The sequence below is a fragment of the Antechinus flavipes genome, chromosome 1 (assembly GCF_016432865.1).
Source record: "Antechinus flavipes isolate AdamAnt ecotype Samford, QLD, Australia chromosome 1, AdamAnt_v2, whole genome shotgun sequence".
NCBI classification, from domain to species: domain Eukaryota; kingdom Metazoa; phylum Chordata; class Mammalia; order Dasyuromorphia; family Dasyuridae; genus Antechinus; species Antechinus flavipes.
Genome location: NC_067398.1, coordinates 703994189 through 704020747, shown reverse-complemented (window position 1 = coordinate 704020747; position 26559 = coordinate 703994189). Strand labels below are relative to the sequence as shown.

Below are 26559 nucleotides of genomic sequence, written 5' to 3'. Positions count from 1 at the left end.
TATATGATAAAAACAGGTTATATACGATATATTACAAATACATGTAAATAGGTATGTTGTAATATATGCAATATATGATAAATGTTATTTACTACATATTATAAATGCACATAAATATATGTTCTTATGTAACACATGATAAATGCATGTTACATATAATATATTACAGATTCATATAAATGTATATTGTTATATATTATATGTTATATCAGTATGTTACCATTACATATAAATACATTTGGAAGTTTATAATATAAATTCATTGTTAAATATTATAAACATAAATATGTATATGTGGTCTAGTGTGCAGTATAGTCTAGATCTATACAATATATTATAAATTCATATATTGTATTATGTGGATGTTTTATAATATTTCAATATATTATAAATACATGTTAAATACAATGTATTACAATAAATATAATTATATATTACATACAATATGTTATAAATATATTATATACAGTATATTACAAATACATATAAATATATCTATATGTTTATAATATACACAATATAATATTTATTTCATATAGGTATATATGTTTTATAATATGCAATATAGGACAAATGCATACCATATACAATACATTATAAAGATATGTGTATTTATATTATATTTTTATAATATATTAAAATTAAATTTGTAGGAGCAGCTAGGTGGGACAGTGAATAGAGTACTGGGGCCAGAGTCAGGAAGAATCATCTTCCTGAGTTCAAATCCAGCCTCAGACACTTACTAGCTGTATTGACCATAGGCAAATCACTTCCAGTTTCTTCACCTGTCAAACGAACTGGAAAAGAAAATGCAAACCATTCTAACATCTTTGCCCAAAAAAATCCCAAATGAGGACATGAAGAATCAGAATCAGACATGAGCGAAACTGAGCAACACATCAGCAACATATGTTTGTATGTTTGTAATATAGATGATAAATTATAAAATATGTTTATAATATATGGACATAATATATCATAAAATACAAATATGTTTGTAACATAATATGTACTTAATATATTAAAAACACATATGTGGAAGTTGTATAGTTCCTTTGAAGGAACATTCAAGTTCATTATTTGCAAATGGAAGGTCATACCTAGACAATAGGTCATAGGATCTATCTAAGCTGTAAGACACCTTAGAGTCATTAAACCAACCCAGTTTACAGTTGAGGAAATAGAAGCCCTAAGAGTATGATTGACATGCTCAACATGAAGGTTAGAAATAACCCTATTCTGTCCTGAGATCTGCTCATTGTATTACTGATCTCTCGCAATGGCTATCTCTATGATAATGATTCACAATATGAACATATCTGTGCCAGTCATCATGCAAATGAAGAGAGATGATACTTGGAAATGGCGGTGCTCCTAATTCATTCTTTATTCATTCATTCAGAGAGCATTTTATTAATAATTTTTGTGTCTAGGAACAAAAATGGAGAATATTTGTCCTAGGCACTTCTTGTCAAGACAGTAATTCCACAATAAGTTTATAATCTGAATCAGTCAAGTAGTGTAGTTCAGTTTTTTCAGTATTGTGTAACTTTTCATGATCCCATATGGGATTTTTTTTTTTTTTTTGCAAAGATATTGGAGTGGTTTGTATTTTCCTTCTCCAATTAATTTTACAGATGAGGAAACTGAGTCAGACAGGGTCACACAGCTAGTAACCATCTAGGCCAGATTTGAACTCAGGAAAATAAGTCTTCCTAACTCCAGACCTGGCCTTCTTTGCCCAATGGTGCCCTCCCTTAAGGGAAGGGATTACTTAATTTTTGTCCTTGTAGCCCCACACCTAGCAAAGAGCCTGTGTCGATACATCATAAAAATTGATTAAATGGTTGAATCTGGGGAAGGAAAGACTTAGAATGACATGATAATTTGTCTTCTAGTTTTTAATGGGCCGTCACTTGGAAGAGGTATTGGCATTTTTCTGTTGTGTCCAGAAGTCAGAAATAGGAATAAAGAGGACAAGAAACAGAGGAGAAAATTCAGACTTGGGTTGAGGAAGAACTTTGGAACGCTTAAAATTCTCCAAAAGAAAACAGAATGGACTGTTTGTGGAGATGGTAGGGATTCCACTCATACGTTGGAGGTCGTTGAGCAAAGGCTTTCTATGCTCATTTGTAGGAAATACCGTGAAGACTATTATTGGGCAGATATGATGTGGAATAGAGCTTGTGTAGACAAAACTAATTGAGATAAGTTTATAATTTTGGAGCACTAGTTCTCAACCAGTCTTCCAAATACAAGAGGAGACTAATCAACAGTTTATCTCACAAAACTTTGCCCCAATCCCAGGAGAAAAAAAACAAACAAACAAACAAACAAAAACAACAACAACAACAATCTTTAAAAGATGATCTTTCTCAAAGGGGAGAAATTTGGGCCAATTTAGGAGGTCTTGATATTTGGATGGTGGTTTATCCTTAATCACAAAACTTGAAGTTGGGAGTAACTTGCAAGTGTAATTGGTTTTCCAAGAAGATATTTGGACCCAATTTGACAGTTCCAGGAAATTCTAAGCTATATCATTGAAACCAGGGGAAAATTTCCCATGCCAAAAAAAAAAAAAAAAAAAAAAAAGGCATGAAAATAGTGTTCTGGACTTCTTTGTCACATATGTTCCCATAAGCAATTGATCTGATTGAACTCTGAGCTGAAGTGTCAAGAGGCACCAAAATTTGCATCTCTGTCTGTAATGTTGCTATTTGTGATTTCTCAGAGTTTGATCTCCTTATTTTCTAGTTCAGGAATTGACTGTGTAATGTCACAGACCTGCATATTCTTCATGAGTTTGTTTTTAAATTTTTTAGATCTTGACACTTGGGCATTTTTGATCTTGGGCATATCATTTGGTCTCTCTAGACCTCAGTTTCCTCATCTGTAAAATGAAAGGTTTGGATTAGATGGACTGAAGTGTCTTTCAGCTCTCGTTCTATGTTCCTACGCATCTGCTACATTTAAAAAAACAAAATGAATAGCTTGCTTATGTTAAAGAAGAATGAAAGATGACAGAAATGTACTTCCTGGCAAGTACAAATGCATCTATTAGGTGCTTGGGAGTAGCAGGTGTATTGTAATGAAGTGAATCAATTTCATTAATAATAATTAATGTTGATGTAATAAATTACATTGATAAGGTTTTCTAATGACAGCATCAAATAAGATGTAACCTAAAATTTGGAAATCTCTAGTCAAAGGAAGAAGAGGGCAGACCTTTCCCCAGATTTTCAGAATAACTTTTTTGAAAGCCTGGCATGAGGGATGGGACTGAAGGAAGCATTAGAGGGATATTAATGTTAGTACTTATAATTAGGAAAGGAATGAGGGCAGGGATAAGAAATTAAAGAAATACAGGCCCAACTAGATGGAGCACCTGCTCGACTTGTGGATGGCTTGTTCGGGAAAGCAGCTGGGTTGTACTTTGCCTTCTCCTCCCCCCAACCCACCCAAAAGCCACCACTGTTGAAAGATTTGAATATTTGTGGGTTTATAAGCTCTCAGAACTATGTTCCCATGGTGCCCTTTTCTTGTTCCTTGCTGCCAATTTCAGCAATTTTATTCCCTCTTTCCTTCCCCCCCCTTCATTGGGGAGGAATTTTAACTCACAAGGTGACAAATTGGGGGGAGAGGTTCTGAGATAGATGGCAAAGAGGAGGGAGACAGACAGAGAGGGAATGAGGGGGAGAGAGAGACAGACAGACAGACAAAAGGCCAAGAGACAGGGAGACTGAGACAGAGTGAGCAGAGGGGAATGGGAGAGAGACAGAAAAGGCAGAGGAGGAGGGCAGAAGAGGGAGGGGAATAGGACAGAGAGACACATGGCAAAGAGAGGGAGGGGAAAGACAGAGACAGGGCACAATTAATGGTGGCAAATTCAGTAGTTCAAATAATTCAGTACATAATGTGGAGAGGAAGACAGTTATTTACTCCAATTAGGTTTCACTTAATCATGATTGATTTCCTAGTTATAATTTATGGTAAAATGCTCAACATTACTTTCTCTAATTTTCCTGACCCACATTTTTTACGGGAGCCTGAAGTGATGCTGGATGCTGGTCAAACAGTATAATGATCAGAGATTGCTGAGTACTAGATTCAGAATAAGGAAAACGTGGCTTCAAACGCTGATTCAGGCACTTTCCAGCTGTGTAACCTTGGGCAAGTCATGTGATTAATTCATGCCTTAGTTTTCTCATCTGTAAAATGAGGGAGCTGGACTATTTGACTTCTGAGGTTCTTTCTAGCTCTAGGTTAATCATCACATCATCCTAAATAGAATCTTCCTAACTTCCCGCCATTGGTTTAATTTATGCTGTAATCTCATGTCAGGCAAAGGTGGGGTTAAAAAGAAAGATGCCCCTTGTGCTACGGGAAAAGTACTGGATTGGGAACCTGTGACCCTGATTAAACATTTTCCCTCTTCCAGGACTCCCCTCATCCATAAAATGCAGAAGTTGATTAAATAATCTCCAAGGTCCTTTTCTGCCTTGTAATATGTTTGCTTGTTTGTTTGGTTATACAGAATACAGCCAAAGAATTCAACTAATTGAATTCACTTGTGTTTTCTGGTTTTTCTCCTCGACAGTTTTTCCTCACAGCCTTTCAAGTCCCTTGATATCATTTTGTCACGTTAGAGGGTGTTGCCATGAGCCTCTGATTAAGATCAGTGTATACAGTTTCCAAAAATACGCTAAGAAGGTGCAAGGTTGTGACAGAGACTGTTAAATGCTAGCAAACAATCCAGAGTAAAAGGGATTCTTGCTGGGGCTATTACTCTAATTTATACCATTCATTTACTATGTGATTGGCCTTGGAGTGAAAAGAACTCAGGCAGGGCATCTAACCTGACTGCATCATTTTCTAATTCTGAAACTGAGACTCAGAAAGATGACTCAGTCATAGAAACCTTCAGCAGCCAGGTGCCACAGTGGGTAGAGCTCTGGCCTAGGAGTCAGGAAGACCTAACTTTAAATTCAATCATTCAATCATTAAAGCACTTACTGTGTGCCAGGCACTAGGTCAACAGCTACCTATGTGAACCTGAGCAAGTCATTTAATTCTTGTGTGCCTCATTTCTTAATCTGTAAAATGGGGGGAAGGAGGGAGAATAATACTAGCACTTCTCACAGTTATTGTGAGGATCATCAAGGTGACATATTAAAGCACTTTGCAAACTTGTAAGCTCTATGAGCATTACTATTATTGGGATTTGAACCCGGGCCTCTAACACCATCCCTCCATTTATCCCCACACACATGCCATGTGTACTTGATTTTAGTTTCATAACTTGTTGAATGAAATTAATGAGACTTGTACTCCCCATCCCATAGTTAGTCAATAAACATTTAGCAACCACCTACTATGTGCCAGATGGTATGCAAAGCACTAGTGCAAGATCATAGGTTTAAAAGTTGGAAGGGGCTCTTTTTACCAGTGAGGTGATTTGGGCCAGTTCCAATGGTCTTGTGATAGAGAGAGCCATCTGCACCCAGAGAGAGACTGTGGGAACTGAGGGTAGATAACATTTTATGTTGTTATTTGCTGCATTTTGCTTTCTTTCTCATTTTTGTTTCCTTTTTGATCTGATTTTTCTTGTGTAGCATGAAAACTGTGGAAATACATATAAAAGAATTGTACATAGTTAACGTATATTGGATTACTTGCCATCTAAAAGAGGGGGTGGGGGAAGAGAGGGAAAAGATTTTGGAGTACAAGGAGGTTTTTGCAAGGGTGAATGTTGACAACTATATAGGCATATGTTTTAAAAATAAAACTTTTAAAAAGCTTAATACTAAAGGGAAAGCTATTATATTAAATAAATCATATATATTATATTCTAAATAATAAAAGCTGGCAGGGTTAATAGGAATCATTTGCTCCTCCCATTCATTTTACAAAAGAGAAAAATGAAATGGGGGGAGAGGGGGAATGCACTATACAAATTCACATATAACAATCATTGTGTTGTGTTGAATTATTTTTCATTTGTGTCCCACATGACCCCATTTGGGGTTTTCTTGGCAACATTACTGGAGTGGTTGGCCATTTCCTTCTTCCACTCATTTTACAGATGAGGAAACTGAGGCAGACGGGGTGAAGTGACTTGCCCAGGGTCACATAGCTAGTAAATGTCTGAGGTCGAATTTGAACTCGGGCTTTCCTGACTCAGGCTCACCATGCTAGCTATACTATACATATACCTATAGGGTGTTTCAATTGTCTTTTATATGTGTGACATAGCATTCTATACATAAGATATTCGGGGCAACCTGCAAGTATGTATTTATATAGACGTATGTATACATATATGTGTGTGCGTATGTGAGTATACATGTATATTTATATGTATGTAAATATGTACATATTGTGTATCTTTACATATGTTGTAGATAATCTATATAGATGTTGGAATAGTCATAGAAAAGGAGTTGTTGGTATGAGGAAGGATTAAGATGATCATGGAAGAAAATCCTGAGTTTTGGAGCCATGGCCTCTAATGTAGGTGAACTGTTACCACACCCTTCAGGGTGAGCCAGGGTGAAGGGAGAATCTAGTTCCTGTTGCCCTGGTTGTCATCATTTGATCTCCACCCATAGCAAAGCAAAAATGTTAGCTACAGTGAAAACCCTACCACAGTTGGAGCTTTTCTCTTAGAATTGGTTCTGATGATATTCTCAGGATCTATTCCCAACAATGGAGTTAATGGATCAAAGGGGATCATTTTGTAAGTAATTAAAAAAAAAAAAAAAAAGGGAAACAACCTGAATTCTCATCAATAGAGGGAAATGGTTAAATAAACTGTAACATATTAATGTAATCAAAAACAGTACAATTAACATCAAAAGAAAACACAGGGAAGGCCATGAAACTTGGAAAGACCTTTGGGAAAGAAATCAAATCTTAAAAAGCAAAACCTGAAGACTGGAAATTTAATTACAATTATAGAAGAAAAAATAAATAAATGACAATGAATTGATAAAGATCCTGATGGAAACCTAGAAGGAAGAGATAAAAAGTATTTTTTAAATTTTATTAATTTTAAGATAGAGGATTGTTAAGCAAGTTTGGCTGTTTTCATTGATGTTAATCCTAGGTCTCTAGCAAGAAATGTAAACATACATGTGTGTGTGTAGGTCTCTAGGTATGGGTGTGAATTTCAAACCGTGCTTAAAAAATATTAGCTATGGGTTGGCCTTTTTACTAAATACCAGTAGAAATGGTGAGTATTCTGGTTTTAAAATGCTGAGTTTGTTTCTTTAATTGTTGTTCCTAAAACTTTGGAATGCTCCTGTAACAGGTCAACAAGAATTTATTAAGCGCTTACTTTGTACCTGTGTTGGGCCAAGCCCTGGATATACCTAGAAAGTTAAAAGAATATCAAACTCCCTATGTCCAAAACAGAACAGGAATGTAAGGGAGAAGACTTGAAGTAGGGGAGGAAGGGAGGTGTATGTTTGTGGTGTGGGTGTGAAGAACTTTCAAAGCCAAACAGAGCATTTTATAGTTGTTTCTGGAAGCAATAGGGAGTCACTGGAACTGACTGAACACAGGAATGGCAGAAAGTAAATGGGAGGGGAGGGGGGGAGGCGTAGTTTGTGCATCCACTGAGTTGTTGGTCTTAGGATTTCTATGTATACTCTGCCCTTTCATAGAGACTGGCCCTCAGACATAGAATGCTCTCCTTCCTCAGCTTCTCTCTATTTCTCCTCCTTAAAGGTTCACTTCAAGCACCAGTTCTATTTTTTTCTCATCTTCCTGGATGTTTGTGTTTTCACCTCCTCAAACAATTGTTTTAAATTTACGGGTTCATGTTATATCCCTGAGGTTGACTATAAGTTCCTTGAGGGCAGATGTTCCTTTGTCCTTGAGTCCCTAGCACCCTGTTACATTAGATGCCTTTTGAATTGGTGCCCTTATCCTGATTACCAAATGTTAAGAATCAGTGATGGGGGCCTTGAAGAATTAGCAGGTGTTTGGTACTTAATGAACAAATGGCAGAAAGATGCTAATTGAGAGAAGCAGGGCGATACAGTACTAGGTGTACCAGACTTAGAGTAGCAGGATCAGAGTTCAAATCTTGACTGCTATTTCCTTACCCATGTGACTTTGAGCAAGATCACTTAATTTTTGGTAGCTTCAGTTTCCTTAACAGTAGAATGAGGAGGAAGGTTTGGATGATCTCTCAGACCCCTCGCGTCTTCATACTTCTCTCAAGATCGGCAGAACACACCAAGGTGCTGCCTAGGGGAGCCTGGGGCAGGAGTTTCAGATGATGGTTGGCTCCCTACTAGTCTTTTTGTCCTGCAGATAGTTGAGAGACAGAGACAAAGGCTGGGACTGCCAGGAGTCTGGAACAGAAAGCCAGATTAATAGGTGAAATGGCAAAATTCTAGAGAAATTTCTGCCTTGCCAACCCCCTTAATTATGGAAGGGGGAAGGATTGTCAGCAGCCGTGAGGCAGCAATACCAGTGAGATTGATTTCACAGCTCTGTGCTCCTCTTTGTGGGTCTGAGTCCAAATGGGATGATCCTTGTTTATTAAACTATCACAGAACAAATACTGAGAGGCCAGGACTTAAAGTTAATTAAAGTTCATCCAAATTCACCAGCAAGGACACACTTTAGGATATGATTTTTATGGAACTTTTTTTTTTAATGGAACTTTTTTTCTCCCAACATCTTGTTTGTCCTTTGAAAAAGCCACCTTTTGAAGCTAGAAAATAGCCTCCTTGGTGTGGGTATTATCTTAGTAATATCCTTCCCATGAGGAGGCTTATTTATGAATCGAATGTTTCATAGATAATAAAGTCAGAGGGCTGATTTATGTGGGTGTGAAAAGCTAAATAGAAATAGTCTAAATCTGATTTTTTTTCCCCTTGACTTATTTTTAGCCTCAGAGAATCACTACTTATAAAATAGGCATATACCTTGTTTCCCCAGTCCTCTATTCACACATGATGGATGCAATTTTAGTTATTGATAAACGGGGACTCGGTTATCAAGGAACAAAAGAATCAAGAGGAAATTTAAGAAGCATCCTGGGGTGTCTTGTAAATTCGGATTTATTTCATGAATGCCCAATGTCCTATTGAGAGAGTATCTCCAATCTCCTAGCTATAAAGAATGAAAAAGTAGTGGGGAAGACGGTCTTCAATATTTCTCATTTCAAAAATAATGATTGCTTTCATTGCCAGTATCTGAAGAAACAGGCCGGGGGGTAGGGGAGAAAAGCAAGGGAAGGGAGGGGCACAGGAGAGGGGAAGGGAGGGAGGAAGGAAAAGAGATGGAGGGAAGAAATGTGACCAGCCTATGATAGGAAATGAAAAATTAAGAAGAAATGTCCATAATTTTGTAATTATGTAATGGAACCTCTTGAAATTTCCATTTAAAACACATTCATACTTCCCTGCAATAACCCTCATTGGGATTTCAGAAAATGCCCTGGCAAAGAGCACAGAATGCCACAAATGAAAACAAACAGTGTAGCATGCATTCTAATTGTTGGGGATGCTGCTATCACATTTTGAAAACATTACAAGCTTTATGGTGATGCTGATGACAATATTTATCCAGCTTATCGGCTGATTTCGACATTGTCTTCTACTCCAGCTGCATACTAAAGGGTTTTTTCTTTTTCTATTTTAAAGAATATCCAAACCAAACAAGGGACAAATGTACTAGACAACACTTAGAGAGTTGCACCCGCTTGTGAATAGAAATTGTGATATTTTATCCATGCTTGAAGTATGATGAGATCATTAAATGTAATCCCTAGGTGACTAAAGGGAAGCTAGTGATGAGTTAGGAGGAATAAGTGATGGATAGAGTCAGTGAGGCTTGGCATTCTGGTTTCAGAGTCAAAAAGGGGTTCAGCTCCTGCTTCTGACACATACTGACTTCATGACCTTAGTCAAATCACTCCCTTTCTCAGGGTTGCCCTCGGCAATTCTCTAAGTTGCAGAGATGGCACTAACCTGCATTGATAAGAGGTAGTTTATTCATCAGAAGCTTCTTGCACCATTAGAGGCCCATGCTTAATTGGTGGAAGTCCAAAATCTTTTTAGGACCAAATAACTCACATGCCCTGTATCTAATGAATTGAAACCCAAATGGGAACAAATGCCTTTATCTACAGAAGACTCCTTTCCTGCAAACTTCCAAGGGAAATTCCCTTTCATTTTTCATGGTGGAATTTCCCTGTTACTGAATGGAACTTAAGTAGCCAAATCTTTGAGAACTATATTATTTCATTGGAAAATCATAAAGAAATTCTATCTGAGGAGGAAAAAAATCCAGTGAGGTTGACTGTGCATCATTTAAATTAATTGAAACTATTTTGGATTCAATTACGAGAGAGAGAGAGAGAGTCTGTGTGTGTGGAGAGAGAGAGAGAGAGAGAGTGTGTGTGTGTGTGTGTGTATGTGTGTTAGTTTTCTGAAGTAGTGGTTTTCTGAAATAATCCCAGATGCTTTTCTGTAAGGGGAGGATAACACAGGCAGCAAAGGGTGGGGCTGAAAAATTTGCTGCATTGGGTCATAATTAATACTTTATTGGATAATATTTCATTCAATTTGTACAGAATACTTCAGGGGTGGAGGAACATTAGGGAACAAGATTTAAGAAATGAGGCATTCTGCTTATCTATAAGAAGGTTATAATCTAATTTCACACACACACCCCCCCCCAAAAAAAAAAGGATTTATAGGATAAACAAAATGATATATGAAAGGTGTTTTTGTTCACCTCCCAGGGTGAAAGAACCCACACAAATGAAACTTTGGCTCTTTCAAAGTATGACATAATCTACCCATGGAAAACAATGTGGTTAAATAAATTTATTAATATATATGTTTTAAAATATATTTCATTATACATTTAATTGAATTCCAATTACATTTTTATAAAAAATTGATAATATTGACATTTAGTCACATATATACATATTTCAAAAACTTAACAGCCTTTAGGCTTAAGAACCCCTGATTTAGAAGATCCAGTCCCTGAATCTTCTCAGTTACATTATTTTTAATTTAGCATTCACTTTTTTAAAATTCTGAGTTTCAAATTGTCTCCCTTTCTCCTATCCCTTTGCTATTCCTTGAGAAGACAAACAATATGATATAAATTATAAAAGAATCATAGGATTTTCAAAATGTCCAGCTAAACATCCAGAGGCAGCATGAGATATAGTAGACAAAGTTTACCTTGGAACAAGAAAAACCTGAGTTCAGATTCTGCCTCTGATGCATCTTGGTTATGTGACAGTGGGCAAGTTACTTTACCTTTAAATGGCCAAGTCTCAAAAACTACAAATGGCAGTGAAATCAGAAGAGGGAATTTCTTAGTACCCATGAAACCATAGGTCCAGGCATTCTTCCTAAAATAACTAGATAGCTATGGTATGAAACATGATCATTCTAAAACCACATATTGATGGATGGCTAGGTGGGGAAAACCAATCCCTGCCCCCCCTCATCTTGTCCTTGTTTTCCCATAAGTCCTTTACCAATTACAATGTGACCTTTTTGCAGGTAATTTCCATGACTCATTTCTCTTTCTCATTTCTGTTAACCTTTTCCTGGGTTCAGAGACATATGATTAAAAAAAAAAAACAAGATATTGTTTTGCCCTAGAAAGTCTTTCTTAACCAATGATGAATGATCAATTGTCTTGAACACCTTAACCCTGCCCATAAGAATAATTCACATTTACATGGCAAAGCTTATATGTATAAAAATTTTATCTGATTATCTCATTTGTTTTATGAGGTTTCTTAAATGTATTAGAGATTCCTTGTCGGAGGTTTTGGGGATTAAATTGATGGACTAGAAATCATTAATTATTAAATGTCTACACTTCTCTGTCCTGGAGATACAAAGATCAGGAAAGAAATAGTCCCTGCCCTCAAGGAACTTGCATCTATAATTTGTACAGAGATAAGTAAATATACAATAATGCAAAATACACAGAAAGCCATTTTAGTGGCAGTGAGAATCCAGAGAAAACTAATAACTGGTTGAATGAGAAAATTCCTCAATAGAAAATGGCATTGAAGTGCTTCATCACCTTGGTTACCTTCCTCAGATCCTCTACTTAAAATCTGGTCCTAGAACTGAATGCTAGACATGGTCTGCCCAGAGCAGAGAACTGTGGGACTCTCCCTTCCTATGTCCTAGACAGCATTCCTTTCTTGATGAAGTCTAGAAGAGCATTAGGATTTTTTTGTGGGGAGGTAAGGAAGGTGGCAATGCTGTGTCAACAACTTATGAGCCCATCTACAGGCCTAGACAAATAATTTTGTTGTACAAAAAATAATAATGTTGTTGTTCCTATGTAACAGTATGTTTGTTTACCTGCAGTACAAACAAATCTATAAATGTTAAGTAGATATTAGAGTCTGTTCAGGTCCTGTAACTGTATGTGTGTCTATTCAGTTAAATGAATTGGATTACGGTCAACAAACGTACATGATGTTGGGTGTATAATTTTATCTCCTTGAAAATGAAAGCAAACCCATCCAGAATAGATTTTAAGGTAATTGATGAAGTTAGTTGTATATGTCTAATGTCAAAGAATCTCTGGGGTAGGATTTCATTTGAAAATAAATGTATATTTATCACCTAGAACTCTGCATTACAAAAATACTAGTTTACTCCTAGAGAATGGTGATGTCACTCTTTTGGTTATGTCCCAAATTACAATTCATCTTTGCCTGCCCTTGATATGTTACTCTTACCTTGTCCTTTCATGGATTTGCCAAAGAGGGCCATCCCAAATCCCCCCATTCTGGAGATCTTTCTTGTGTTCTGTTGGTACTGGGAACATATCAACAAAGCATGTTGAGCTGTCCATCTCACATCCAACCTGTCTCTTTTTTAATCCTACGTGTCTTTGGTATATATATCTTATTCACCAGTTCTCCAGTGTAATTCCTTGTTGGTAAGATATTTTATTTGCTCACACCCCTCTACTGCTCCTTGGGTGACCTTGAGCTGGAGTCCAATTCTTGAATAATGGTAGTATCCCATGACTCTCAACTGCATAGTATCAACAGAAGAAGGTTCACGTTGAAAAGATGGACCAACTCATTGCATGTCGTGCCAGTCAAACTCTCAAAGCATAACTTCATGAAACTAAAAAATAGTAACCAAATATATCTCAAGGAAAGCATGGTCTAGAATCTCAAGGCAAACAACCAAAAAGGCTAGGAAGGAAGGGAGCCAAACAATGCCAGATTTCAATCTGTTTCAAAGAAATAATTACCAAAAATATGTGGTACTTGTGAAAAGAGAAAAGTTGGCCAAGAAAATGCATTAGGTCTATAAGATACAGAAACAAATGAACATAAGAGCCTTATATTCAGTGAACTCAGAGACTCCGACTTACTGGAATAATGACGATTTGACAAAAACTGATGGAAAAACTGGAAAGTAATCTGGCAGAAATTCTATTTAGACCAGTGCCTCATGCTATATGTCACAATAAGCTCCAAGTGTAGTACACAACCTAGTTTTTTAAAAGGTCACATCACAAACATATTAGAACAGCAGGAAAGGAGATGACTTTTCAGAATTAAGATAAAGAAAAAATTCTTGACCAATAGAGGAGACATACCAAAGGTGCAAAATGAAACAAGCACTTTCAGATGGGGCCAGTGGAGAAATTATTTTCCTTGATTACTCTTCCATGGTAACTTGTAACAATGAGTGCAATCACAGTGGGATTTAAATTCTCCAATATTTGAGTCAATTATGCAAGGGTAGAGTTCTGGGCCTGCTTATTCCTTTCTAATAACCTTATCCAGGGTTCCCTCAATGTATGTGTGTAAACTATTCTCATAACTATTTTATAAAGATGAGAAAGTATTTATATAGCCTAGTGGTTATAAGTGTTTCTTTCATCATTTTTTTGGTGATGATAAAATCTTGAGATTTTTTTCTCATACCTTTTCTTTTTCTCTTTCAGATAATTTATGAATAGCTCCCCCAGTGGCCTCAAAGTTGTAAAATCTCTAGCTCAGCCCTCATCACTAAACAATTGATATAATCCAACTTTTCTTTCTCCCTTTGTTTTTATCAAAGTCATTTCTGCTTTCTTAAGAAGTATATCTAGACCCATGTCATGGTTCAAAAATGGCAGGTCCATTGACTTTGATAGAAAATTATATATGTGTGTGTGTGTGTGTGTGTGTGTGTGTATGGCCTGTAAAGATTTCATATATACCTACAGCAAACAAATACAACAAACAGTATTTCCTCCAATTAGATCATTAAATATCCTCAAGATGATTTTGCCGAGTCAAATTTCTAACCATGCTTTCTTTAAACTTGTGTTTTCCTCTACTGCTCTGTTTTGCAAGGTGATACTACTCATAATCTGTTTTCTCTGTAAGATTTTATTGAAAGGTTTATAGAGGAGTTTAGACACTAAATCACTTTTGCTCTTGGCTGCCATATCTCTCCACTTGGCAAGTAAGTCAAGTGTTGGCTGATAAAGGCATTCTTTTAGTCTCCTTGTTATAGTAATTGATTTATATCAAACTTTTATGTGAAATTATTATAATTGGTGTCGATCATTCCCTCCATCCATTTTCCAGTATCAAGGTTTGTTTGTTTGTTTTTTTCAATAGATCAGGTTGATATTAGTTTAATTGTCCACAATGTTTTTCCTCATTTTTCCTCATCCTACTAATTTTGCATTAGTTTTAATCTTTGCTTTGGTAAACCCAGTGGTCTGATCTGTACATAGACAGCTGATTCAGCTACTAATGAATAGTTTCCATTGTTAAAATTCAGTTAATTTCATTTTTAGTTATTGTTTTTGGTACTCTGCACTTTCTAATCCTTTTCTCAAAGAATGTATTCATGATATGTAGGTAGGAGACTTGGGTATATCTTAAAAATCTTTGTCTCTCCGATTCTTATTTCTAAATCATTTTTTGTTTCCTTATTTTTTGGACATTTCTAACTAGATATCCTATTAGCATCTCAAATTCAGCATGTCTAAAATGGAATTCGCATTTCCCCTCCAAACCCACTGGCCACCTCACCCAGATTTGAAACTTTGTCGGTATCTTTCTTTCAAATCCCATTTAATAGCTGCTGGCTGATGGTACTGGTGATAACGGAGATAGCCAATATCTTTAAAGTTCTCAAAGCATCACAATAACCTCAGAACAACCCTGTGAAGTAGATGCTATTCTTATCCCCATTTAAAATCAGTTGTGGAGCCTTATCAGTTTCCATTTCCTCATACCCATCTCCTTCTCTAAAGTTCCCTATAAACAGTAAAATGTAAGTGTCTTGAGGGCAGAAACTATTTCATTTTGTCCAGTTGTCTGGCCCTTAGTACTTATTAAGTTGAAGAGACTCCATTCCTAGAATCAAGTCTCTGGCTTCCTTCAAACACTGTTCAGGAATATCATTCCATTTATTAACACAGTGTTTTGTATTTTTCCCATTTGTGGTCATGTTGGCTCCCCTCCAATAGAATGAAACTCCTTAAAGTTAGGGGCACTTAAAAAAAAAAAATTTTGTATTCCCTAGAGCCTAGCTTGATGCCTTACATGTAATGGGTGTTTAATAAATGTTTATTGAAAATTCAAACACTGAATACAAAATAATCAAATTTGTGTCCCCAAAGAAGATGTAAGAATATTGACTTTATTCCCTTTTTTTCCAAAGATGAGGAGATACAGTTTCAGACATGGTTGATAGGTCAAGAAGTTTTACTGAACTGCTTTCTTTTCTCTCTCTTTTTAAAAAATTATTCTTACAAAAATATGGCTCTCTGAGGAAAAGAGAGAAAACCAAGGGATACATTTGGAAATTAAGTATAATAAAAATGTCAATAAAATTAGTTTTTAACATGAAGTCTTGATAATATAATCATAGGGTCAAGGGACATGCCAATTAGGGGGCACAATGGACAGAATGCTGGAAGATCTGAGCTCAGATCCAACCTCAGATACTTAATAGTTATGTGACCCTGGACAAGTCACTTAACCTCAGTCTGCCTCAGATTCTTCTTCTGTAAAATGGGAATAATAATAACATCTACTTTCCTGTGCTATTGTGAGAATAAAATCAGACAGTATTTGCAAAGCATTTTGGAAACTTTAAAGAAATCTGCAATTTCTTGCAGAAGAAACTTGATCAGCTTCATTCCTCATATTGCTCATTCCCTGGGTTATTTATGTTTATGCCTCCCCAGACTGAACACAGCTTTGCTAGAGAGAACTTTAGCAAAGTTTTTTTTTTTTTTTAATCTGTTAAATTAGATTCTGCGAGTTTATTTTATAATATACAATTCGGCCTTGACCCCTCCTGTTTTTCTTTTGAGGAGAGACTAGTGATGCCGGGAATTGTGGATTGGCAGGTGGTACAATTGAATACTTGTAGCAAGGCCAGGACTTTTGGCCATTTGTATAACTTGAATCACATTGGTCTCTCCCCTCTTCCCCTCCTGTGCAGAGAATGAGTCTTCTAATCTGTGGATCAGATCATAGAATGAGATTTTAAGCAGAAAGGGATCTGAGAGGCCATCATATTCAACTTCCTCATTCTGTAATTCAGGAAACTAGAGCACAAAGAACTTAATAAGGAAATGACCCAGGATCAACCAGCTAATAGATCTCTAGAGGAGTATTGGAACTTGGCTATTTCTGAATCCAAATCCGGTGTCCTTTCTGCCTGCTAAGAAAGCATTTTGAAATAACTCTCTGCGTCTCTCAAAGTCAAAGAAAACTACAAAGATAGAGATTATTTGGGAAAAGATGCTTCTGATAAACATTTATTAAATAGCAGTTACTATGTGCCAGATACTACGTTGGGCAATGGCCATATAAAGAAAGGAAGCATTATCTTATCTCAGTTGCTTATAGCTGTTGATGTATTCTTTACTTGCTACCCCTTCCTTTTCCACGGACTATTTCAACATTTGGATGGATGGAAGGAAGGAGGGGTGAATGGATGGATGGAAGGAAGGAAGAGTGGATGGATGGAAGGAAGGATGGTGAGTGGATGGAAGGAAGGAGGGATGGATGGAAGGAAGGAAGAATGATGGAAGGATGGATGGATGGAAGAAAGGATGGATGAATGGGTGATTAAAAAAAAAAAACACTTATTAAGTGCTTATTATATGCCAGGCCCTGTGCTAAGAGCTCAAATAAAAATAGAAGCAAAAAGACAACCTCTGCCTTCAAGAAATTTATACTCTAGTGAGGGAAGGCAATGCATAAGAAGGAGTTGAAAAATGCAAAGAGAAGGAATGTACTCACCTAGGGACAAGGTGGTAAAGAAGACTTTGGTCTGGGGTTAAACTGAGTATGGCTAAATTAGGTGCTTCTTCAAACTGAGTTCTGAGGAGGGATCCTCCATTTGGAGGAGGAGATTCTGGGAGTAGAGCACTGTTGTGAGAGGACCGCTGATAGTAGCTTAGTATGACGAGACCTTCTCCCCCCTGGACCTCAGTTTCCTTTTTAGTAAAATGATGAGGTTGATTAGATGATCCCTAATGTCTTCTCCAGCATTAGATTTATAACCCTAAGACACTCTAATTCCCCTGGACCTCAGTTTCTTTTTCTGTAAAATGAAGGAGTTGGGCAAGATGACTTTCAAGGGCCCTTCTTACATCAGCTCTATGATCCTAGTTTACTTCACTCTCCTGAACCTCCGTTTCCTTATGTATAAAATGAGGTTGGCCTCTGAGGACTTTTCCAGCTTCAGATTTTTGATGTTAAGTCACTGTAACTTCCCTGAGCCTCAGTCTTCTTAATTCAGAATGAAGTGGTTGGATCAGATGGCCTCTGAAAGCTCTTCTAGCCCCAGTCTAGGATTTAGTGATTCTTCCAAGAACAAGAAACAAACCTTGGAAGTGTTTGCGATCAATAGAGGGCCCTTAGAATTTGATGCTTTCTTAGCTTAATTTATTTACTTTATTACTAGGTTTTTTCCCAAACTCCTTTCTCTCCTTCCCATTTTGTAACTAATGCAGTTGTTTGTGGTGTAATACCACTTAATATTTTTAAAGCACCCCAGAAACAAGGCAGGTGTAGATGGAATAAATAGGGCAGAGGGCACAAAATGTGGAACTGACTAAATGCTGAAAAAATGCAATACTTGAAGGAACGTTGCATTTGGCTTATTACCAACAGCCCAAGGAGGGGGAAAAAGAGGAAGGGAGATCACCAAGAGAAGAGAGAGATGTACACCACATTGAGGAAAGAATGAGATCATGAGCACATGAAACTGATGACAAGCAGGAGCTCCACCAGCAGAACTCAGAAGAAAGAGGTAAGGGAATGTTATAAAAATAAACTGAAAACTGCAGTCTACCTAAGTGAACTTGACCTTGTTTAACTTTTTATTTATGAAATGAAATCTTTAGAAAATTTTTTTCCCTTCATTTCAAACTCAGAATAACTTTAGGGTCATGGGCGTTTCTTCACTTTCCTATGCTTATTCCTCCTGAGTTATGATCTAGATTTAGAACTGGAAAGGATCTCAGAGATCATGTGGTGGAAGTCCCTACTTTTACAGAGGAAGAGACTGAAGCCCTCTGGGGTGAAGTGACTTATCCAAGGTAACACAATACCTCACACTTCCTTCCTCAGACTTCAATGAAAAGCATAGCAAAAATGCAGATTTAATCCAATGTAGTGTCTCCTCTGGGCTCCAAACTCCCTCTGGAATCGGCTGTGGCTCTCCTGAAAATAATTCCTTCTCTCAGAGTTCAAGGGATAACCCTGAGTAGGTGAGGGGGCATCCAAATCCATATTCCTCAGATGTCTCAGTCTGATGTTTTCATTCCTGTTATTAATAAAGAAGTTGATATCAATTCACTTTTACAAAAAAAAAAAAAATCACTGAGCAGGTAGAGCAAGGACAGAAGTTCAAAGTGGTCTCCCAGAATGGGAGGTATTCTCTTCCATAAAAAAACATACTCGAGCATAAAGTGCCCCATCCCAACTGAGGGAAAGGATGGGAATGTGAGAGATAGAGAGGAGCCTGAGAGAGAATGGGAGAGACAGATGAGGAAGGGAATAGGAGAGGGGAGATAGAGAGAGAGGAAAGGAGAAGAAGAGAGAGGAGGAGAGTATCAGAGTCAGAGTCCTTGGGGAGAGTGGTTAGGAAGGCATACACACAGAGACCAAGGGGTACCTTGGGACTCCTAGCCTAGCCTAGGACTTCTTTTCTCTCCTCAAGGAGTGCCCACCAAGTTCCCTTCTAGGTACAGCATATCCAAGCTCAGTTGAGCTCCTTACAAGTAGGGAATGTCCCTTTCCTATTGGGCTGAATCCAATACCTCTCTCTTCACAGCTAGCTCCTTCCTCATCCTGCTACCGCTGCTACGGTGTCCAGTGATGTCTCCTACTAACCCCAATTGCTAAAAGGACCACTGGTGACGCTTCTGAATTTTCAGAACTTCCGGGGTTGTAACTTAAACTATTCCATCCCAGGATCCTCATTTTTCTAAACACAAAAGAAATAGGTACCATGAACTAGGATATACCTTGTGACAGGATGGGAAGATAAGAGAGCCATAGCTGTTGCCCCACTTCCCACCAAAGAAGCTCACTCAAAAGCAGCCAGGAAGAGAGAACGAGATGATTCACTTGGACCTTTCATATGCCTCTCATTCCATCTTCTCAGCCAATTAGAAGACTCTTCATCACCCCAGTACAATCCCATTAGTCACTCATGGCTGACATCTGGCTCCCCAAGTGCCGTATGTTGGATTAAAAGCAAACAGGGAGGCACATCCCTCATTCTCATACCGCTTTCGTTGTGCTGTCCCCTGTTTTATCAATATTGCTCAGTTCTAGCTCAAATACAAAAACTTCCTTTTAAAAAATACTTGGTCCATTTTTAGATCCTTTTTTTAAAATACTCTCAAATGGTACCAGTGGAACCCTGTGGGGTGGGGAGGGGCATCCCTATACTGTTCTGAGCATGTTAGGAGAAAGCCTTTCCTACCTCCTACTTGATTATTGTAACAGTCCTATGTGGATATTCTCTTCAGAAATGCCCATCTGTACTTGCTCCATCCAGTAGGATCCTCCTTCGTTTCCTCCCACAATTTTGATATAGAAGGTACAGGTGGGAGGTCTGTCTGATGTCCCGGAGCCCTTGTTATACTGACAGTATGGGAACACCAATGGAGCATGTTGGCTATCCATTGGTTAGCCCTCACCCATCCTTTTTCTTAGACCAATGAGAGATCACTAATCTAACTCCCTCATTTTTCAAGTAAAAAAAAAATGAAGCAGGCTGAAAAAACCATGACATGCCCAGTTGGCAGAATCAAAGTTTCACTTGAAAATTGTAGGCATTTAACATCACATTTAGAACCATTTCATCAAATGCCATGTTCGCAGCATTTTCTAGTAGACAAAGTCATCTGTGCTATAGATTCTCAAGAACGAGATTCCCAGAGTGAAAGGCTGCCTTGCACAAAGGTCATTTGTACCCTTAGACTGGGTCTTTGGTCATCCCCCCTACTTGATTTGCATCCATTCATCAGGGCATCATTGCAAGGTTAAGGGGGTGACCAGAGAAGAAGGTAAGAGATCTTCCATCTGTCCCTCTGTTGAACAGTGCTTAGGATACAGCTGAGCAGCTTGAAGCTCTCAACAGGGACTTGTGGGAATAAATTTGTACCATAACTCTGACTTTTTTATTTACAATTATGTCAGCACAATGATAAACACTTAAATTTTTTTTTTCAAAATAACATTTGGTGACTTAAACTGAAAATAAATAGAGCTCTGCTGAAGCCATTACACAAATCTGTGGGAAACTTTTTGGTGCTCTCATGCTTATAAAAAGCACTTAAGCACACATTGGGTGTTTTACTTTTCTTTCCTTTAGTGAGTTAAGTATGGATAGATTTACTTCTTTTACTCAATCTTCTCATCTCTGGACATTATTAAAAAGTTGAAGCTTTTGTGTAAATCTCTTAAATGCGGTCTAATAAATCCCCTGAGGGAAGCTGGGGAAAGGAGGGGGGATTTTAAACATTGTTACATCATTTAAAGTATATTAATGGCACCTCTTGTCTTTACGACATTTTAATGGTGTGCATCAGAAATATGTGATTCCTGACTTTTTCTTCATGCTGATTTATTTGGTTTAATTATTTCTAACAATTTAGAATTGGGTTCACAATGCCAATCGTGAACCCTGGATTTGAAAAAGGTCTTGGGACAAAGTGGGAATGATGTATAGTGATTTGGGAGGGTTTCAGTGTTTTACCTGAGAGATTGTTGTTGTTGTTTGGAAGATGCTAGCTAAATTATCCATCGATGTTTATAATTTATTTCTAATCTCGAAACTTCTCTAGTCTTTTGTTCATGACCAAATAGATTTTTTTTTAATGGTTTGGGATTTGTGAAGCCAAAGTACTAAATAAAATGTTTCTGAGGAAATTACATTATTTTAGTTAACCTAGGAATGATTGGCTTTAACTCAAAGTTGGCAATATCTTAGAAGGATTTTAGTTTGATAAATATCAATTTGAAATCTTTGTAAAGAAGGGACCAACGTTTTAAGTTGCCATAAGTATTTTTGTGATCCTGTTTTATATATTTATGGATTTATGCTTTGTCCCATTTTATTCTTATTGCCTAAAATGCCCTTTCCATTCTTTTTTTCCCTGGCTTTTAAAATTCTACCATCTTTTAAGACCTAACTCCAAACTAATCTTAGTGACCACCTCATTGATCTCTCTCTGCTTTGTACTCAAATGTAAGATCAGTTTTTATAAATGTGTCATGCAAAGCTGAAATATAGATATTATATATAATATATACATATATGTAGCATACTATCCTTGTGATTCTCATTCAGCTGTCACCAAAGGTCTATTTTTTCTAGAATTCTCTTAGATCTTCAATTTCTTTATTTATTCTTCTATTTGATTTCTCTAACTCTGATTTAAATTCCCCAACAATTATTGTTTCATTGTCTAGATCTGCCATTACCTTTTCAAGTATTTAAGTGCTGTGCCATATGGTAGACAAATATCTGATCTCTGTCTTCTCTGAACTTCTGTAGCACTTGATTATAGTCCTCATTTAGCCTGTGGAATAGAGTGCTGTTTTCATTATTGGCTAATTTTCACTGATACTTGCCTTATTGCCCAAATAAAGTATAATCCTTTTGTGCCATAGATCTGTCTTATGGATCTTCTCATAATTCTCAACAATGTTATCAGTCAACTATATTTAGACTGATTCTCACTGTATCTTCATTCAGAATTATGTTGAGTTATATTTGAGAAGGAATATGACAGTAACCAAAGCAAAATTATCAAGCTTTTATTACTGGAGCAAATAATAGTAGCTCGGAAGGCTGTTTTTACCAGTTCTAGGTGATAAAAATGAAAAACTAAGGGATACATAGATAAACTCACTGTAAGTTCTGAAAGAAAGGGCAAGTTCCAGAAGAATTTGTAAAGGAAAAAGTAACAAGAGTTAGCAAATACTTTAATTCAGGAGTCCCTTTGTAGAAGGATTGTATTGTCTCTAGAAGAGAAAAAGACAATGAGAAGTGGTGAGAACCAATAAGGAAAGTGAGATCTGGTTAAATCAAGATAAATTTCATGTAGCTACAAGTAATACATTTAGTGATACGATGAGACAGATTGGAAGAAAGGAGATAACTGAGAATACATACAAGTCTGGAGAAAGAGAGATTTAGAAGTCATTATTTAGTGGTAGTCTGAAAGCAGGAAATCTTAAGTGGTCACCCAGATGTTCAGACATTAATTAATCATCAGCTAATTAGAAAATTCAAAGTCAGTGTTGTGAGATATCAATTGTTGGCAAAAGTAAGACAGGGAAACCAAAGAAAAAATGGTGGGACACAAGGAAAAGAATATATGAGGAATCAGGCAACCAAATTAAGGAAGCTTTCAAAAGAGAAAGGAGTTTTGCTTGTAATGTTTATGTTAATTCCTCACTTTCATAAATATACTCTTTGGTACCACATCTTTTTTATTTTCCAACTTCAAAACGGCCCACAAGAAACTTTGAAAAATATTTGTATTTTTATCACCTTCTTTCTAGGAGAATATAATTTCTTAAACCACTGAGGTGTTTGGATCAGAAGATTTAGAACTAAGTTCTTAGCCCCATTTCATTTAATAGTGTGAGAATTTTTTTAATGGTTCTGTGATTTCATCACTGGTGAGGGTCTATGGTGAAGAACTTAAATCTACCAATGCTGTACTTCCTCTGCAATGTAGAATCTTAAGAGAGTTGCTTGGATCTCTTAGAGATGAAGTGACTTGCCTCATGCTACACAACCAGTCTGTCAGAAATGGATCATGATCCAGTCCTTCCTGATTCTGAGGCCGGTTCGGTGACATCCATTGTGCCATACTGCCTCTCTTTATGAAGATCAGTACTTTGCAAATTCTGAATATGACGGTGGAGTTTTGATCTCAATAAAATGAGCAGTCCCTACCCACAGCAAATTGACAGAGATGAAACAAGATGGATGTTGGCTCAATGTTGGATGGGCTATGGAAAGACAGCCACGTGACTATACTGTTGGTAGAGCAATGATTGAATCAAACTGTTCTTGAAAGCAATTTAGAACTAGCCATCTTTCAACTAGAATTAATTGAGCCCTTCCTGCCTAGATTGTGCTGGGTAATGGAATTATATTATTTAAAAGGAGGAATAAATTATTTATATCCTTTGATTTAGAGATTTATCTACTAGATATATAGATGAAAGATGGAAAGAAAAGTCTTTTATATAGCCTCACTTTTTGTAATATCAGAGAATTGAAAACAAAATAGATTACCATTGATGAGGGGGTGGATAAGACAAATGTGGCACATACAGATAATGGAATATTGCTTTATTATAAGAAATGATGAAAATAAAGAATTTAGAGAAGCATAGGAAGACTTATATGAACTGATACAGAGTGAAGTAAGCAAAACCAGGAAAACACACACACACACACACACACACACACACACACACAATGACAACAATATAAATAGGAAGAATTTTTTTTAAAGAATTAAATGTTGTGTAGTTTTTCTTTATTCCCAATAGTATTTTATTTTTCTAATTACAAGTAAAAATAGTTTTCAGCATTCATTTTTGTAAGATTTCAAGTTCCAGATTTTTTCTCCCTTCTTCCCTTAACCTTCCTTCTCCTCAAGACAATCTGATATAGATTTTACATATGCATTCATTTTAAATATATTTCCCTGTTTGTCATGAAAGAAAAATTTGTCAAGAAAGAAATATCAGAACAAGAAGGGGAAAAAAAAAATCACTAGAAAGAAAAAGCAAACAACAACAAAAAGGTGACAATAGAATGCTTCAATCTGTGTTCAATCTCCATAGTTCTTCCCTCTGGATATGGATAGCATTTTTCTTCCCTTATAATGACTAAGCTAACTCTCTACGAAGAAATGAGAAAATGTAATTTTTTTTTTCTTTGCAACAATGGGGGGCTGTGAGTGTGGAACATTCAATACACAGTCAGAGTCACTTGATGCACTAATTAGTTTTGGTGACCTTTTTCTTGTCCCTGCCTCTTTATTTTTTATTACAAAGAATAACTGGCTGAGTAATCAGATGGGGAAGGATATATTCAGAAATAAATGTAGTACTTCCTCTTGGCTTACTTTCCCAATTCCCATTCCAATAAGTAAACTGAATTTCCAGAAGGCAATTGACTTTGTCTTAACATCCACGTCCACTTGTAAATTCCATTTAAGAGTTCCACTCAGTGTTCTTCCTTAAGATGATCCTTCCTTAAGATCTCTTGACATTATGGGGATACCACTGATAAACTCTTAAGTGTTACATAAATGTCAGCCCTTATTATGGCCAGTAATTAATTCTAAAGAATGCATATTACTTGAGTGCTATGCAATTTTAGCTTTGTGGGATTGCTAGAATAAAACTCATTCTTAGGCAAACTTTCCCTTTAGATTGTTAAGATGTTGTATTAATCCTCCTGCTCTTCGACCTCAGAAATCTATTTTCCCAAAGTACGGGGTGCATGTGATATTTTGCATGGTTGCTCTCTCCTAAAATATCACAGGCTCTACAATGGAGTAGCCCTTGTTCCCAAGGGTCATGATGTTTCTATTTCAGCAACTGGCTCATCCTTGTTGGTCAGAATTGGGTCCGGAATCTCAATTCTCAGAGGATCATCACTATGTTAACCATGAGATAATTAATTTTTTTGACCACAGAAAATCTTTGCCCCAGTCTGTTGCAGCTGCCTTTGAGACTTGAAGTCTTTCATTAAAAAAAAAAAAAGTAGGCTGGACAGTAAGGAGGACAATAGGCCATTGGCCATAGGCCATTTACTCACACAAAGGAGAGCTTGAGACCAAAATAAGTCTTCTTCTGATCATCAGGCCAATCTAGGACACTTAAGAGAGGGGAAGGAAGGATAGAGGGGCAAACAAGGACAGAGTGGAGATTGGCAATGACATAACCAAGCACTGAAACCTTAAGTGTGGTTGTGTTCGCTCAGTAGGCCCTCTAGGGAAGAGAGATGCTGGAGATTCTCTAGAAGGGTAGGTACAAACGGGAGATTTCCAGCAAAGAATATTCTCAAAGTAAAGAATTCAAGAAAAATTAGGAGGGTTGAGGGATGCCGGTCAGAATGTGTCTAGAATAGAGCAGCCCGTTGCCTTGTGTCTCAGCAAGGGCCTACAAACAGTTTTCAGACTACCACGTACTCAAAAAGTAACTTCTATGCCATAGAAAAAAAAGGAAGTATTAATGTCAGTAAAAAATGTCCTTGAAGCATTAAAGAACTGTTGATTAATTGAACCACACTAACCAATAGATAGAATCTGCTTGAGAGGGTCTGCCAAAGTTTCATGGGATGAAATGCAAAGGTTTTCATGTGTTGAAGGTCTAATTATTCAAAACATCACATTCCCTGAAATTCATGCTGTGAAGTCTCATCAGAGTGCAAGATTCAAAAGCCGTGCTCATGGTATTCATTTCCCATAATTCCTACCAAGTTTATAGGAGGACATAGGGAAGACTGTATGACATCTAAGGAGTAATCTAAAGGATAAATTTATAAAGTAGAATGTTAGGTTTTTTTTTTTTTTTCAAACACATCCCCTGCAATACTTTAATACTTCAATTCTTAATGACTCCCTGAGTCATCATCATTGTGACCATTTCTTGTACCAGTACACTTCGCAGCCTTTCTATCAGTCTTAAACTCTTCTGTCTCTTTGATACTGTTCAAGGCTGCAGTTTTCTGAGCTTCAGTTAACATCCCTAAAAGAGTATAATGCAAGGCTACAAGGCTCAATCAAATGAACTTAGAAGTTACTCTTAGTCTGCTACTTAATTTGCATATTTAATCATATCATCTAGAGTTCTAGGGTAAGTCAGAATTTTTTCCTATGATTATTAATTGTAAAATTTTCAAAATCTCAGTCTACAACACCCAAAACCTTCAACCCCATTCATTAAATGTTATTTATTTTATAAATTGGAGAAAGCTCCTTCCACTATAGTAGTTTCTTCTCTCTATAGAT

General features: G+C 36.8%; 1 protein-coding gene across 6 annotated transcripts in view; it reads left to right on the top strand.

Annotated features, from left to right (window-relative positions):
* The window catches only part of TAOK3 (TAO kinase 3), a 234201-nt gene that overhangs the window by 49541 nt on the left and 158101 nt on the right, over positions 1-26559 (top strand). For 5 of the 6 annotated variants that reach the window (XM_051972882.1, XM_051972883.1, XM_051972884.1 and 2 more), the window contains one exon: positions 18167-18305. The exons of the other annotated variant lie outside the window; for it this stretch is intronic. The gene's annotated coding sequence lies outside the window, so the exon portion shown is untranslated. The remainder of the gene's footprint in view (positions 1-18166; positions 18306-26559) is intronic. 6 annotated transcript variants of the gene reach the window in all.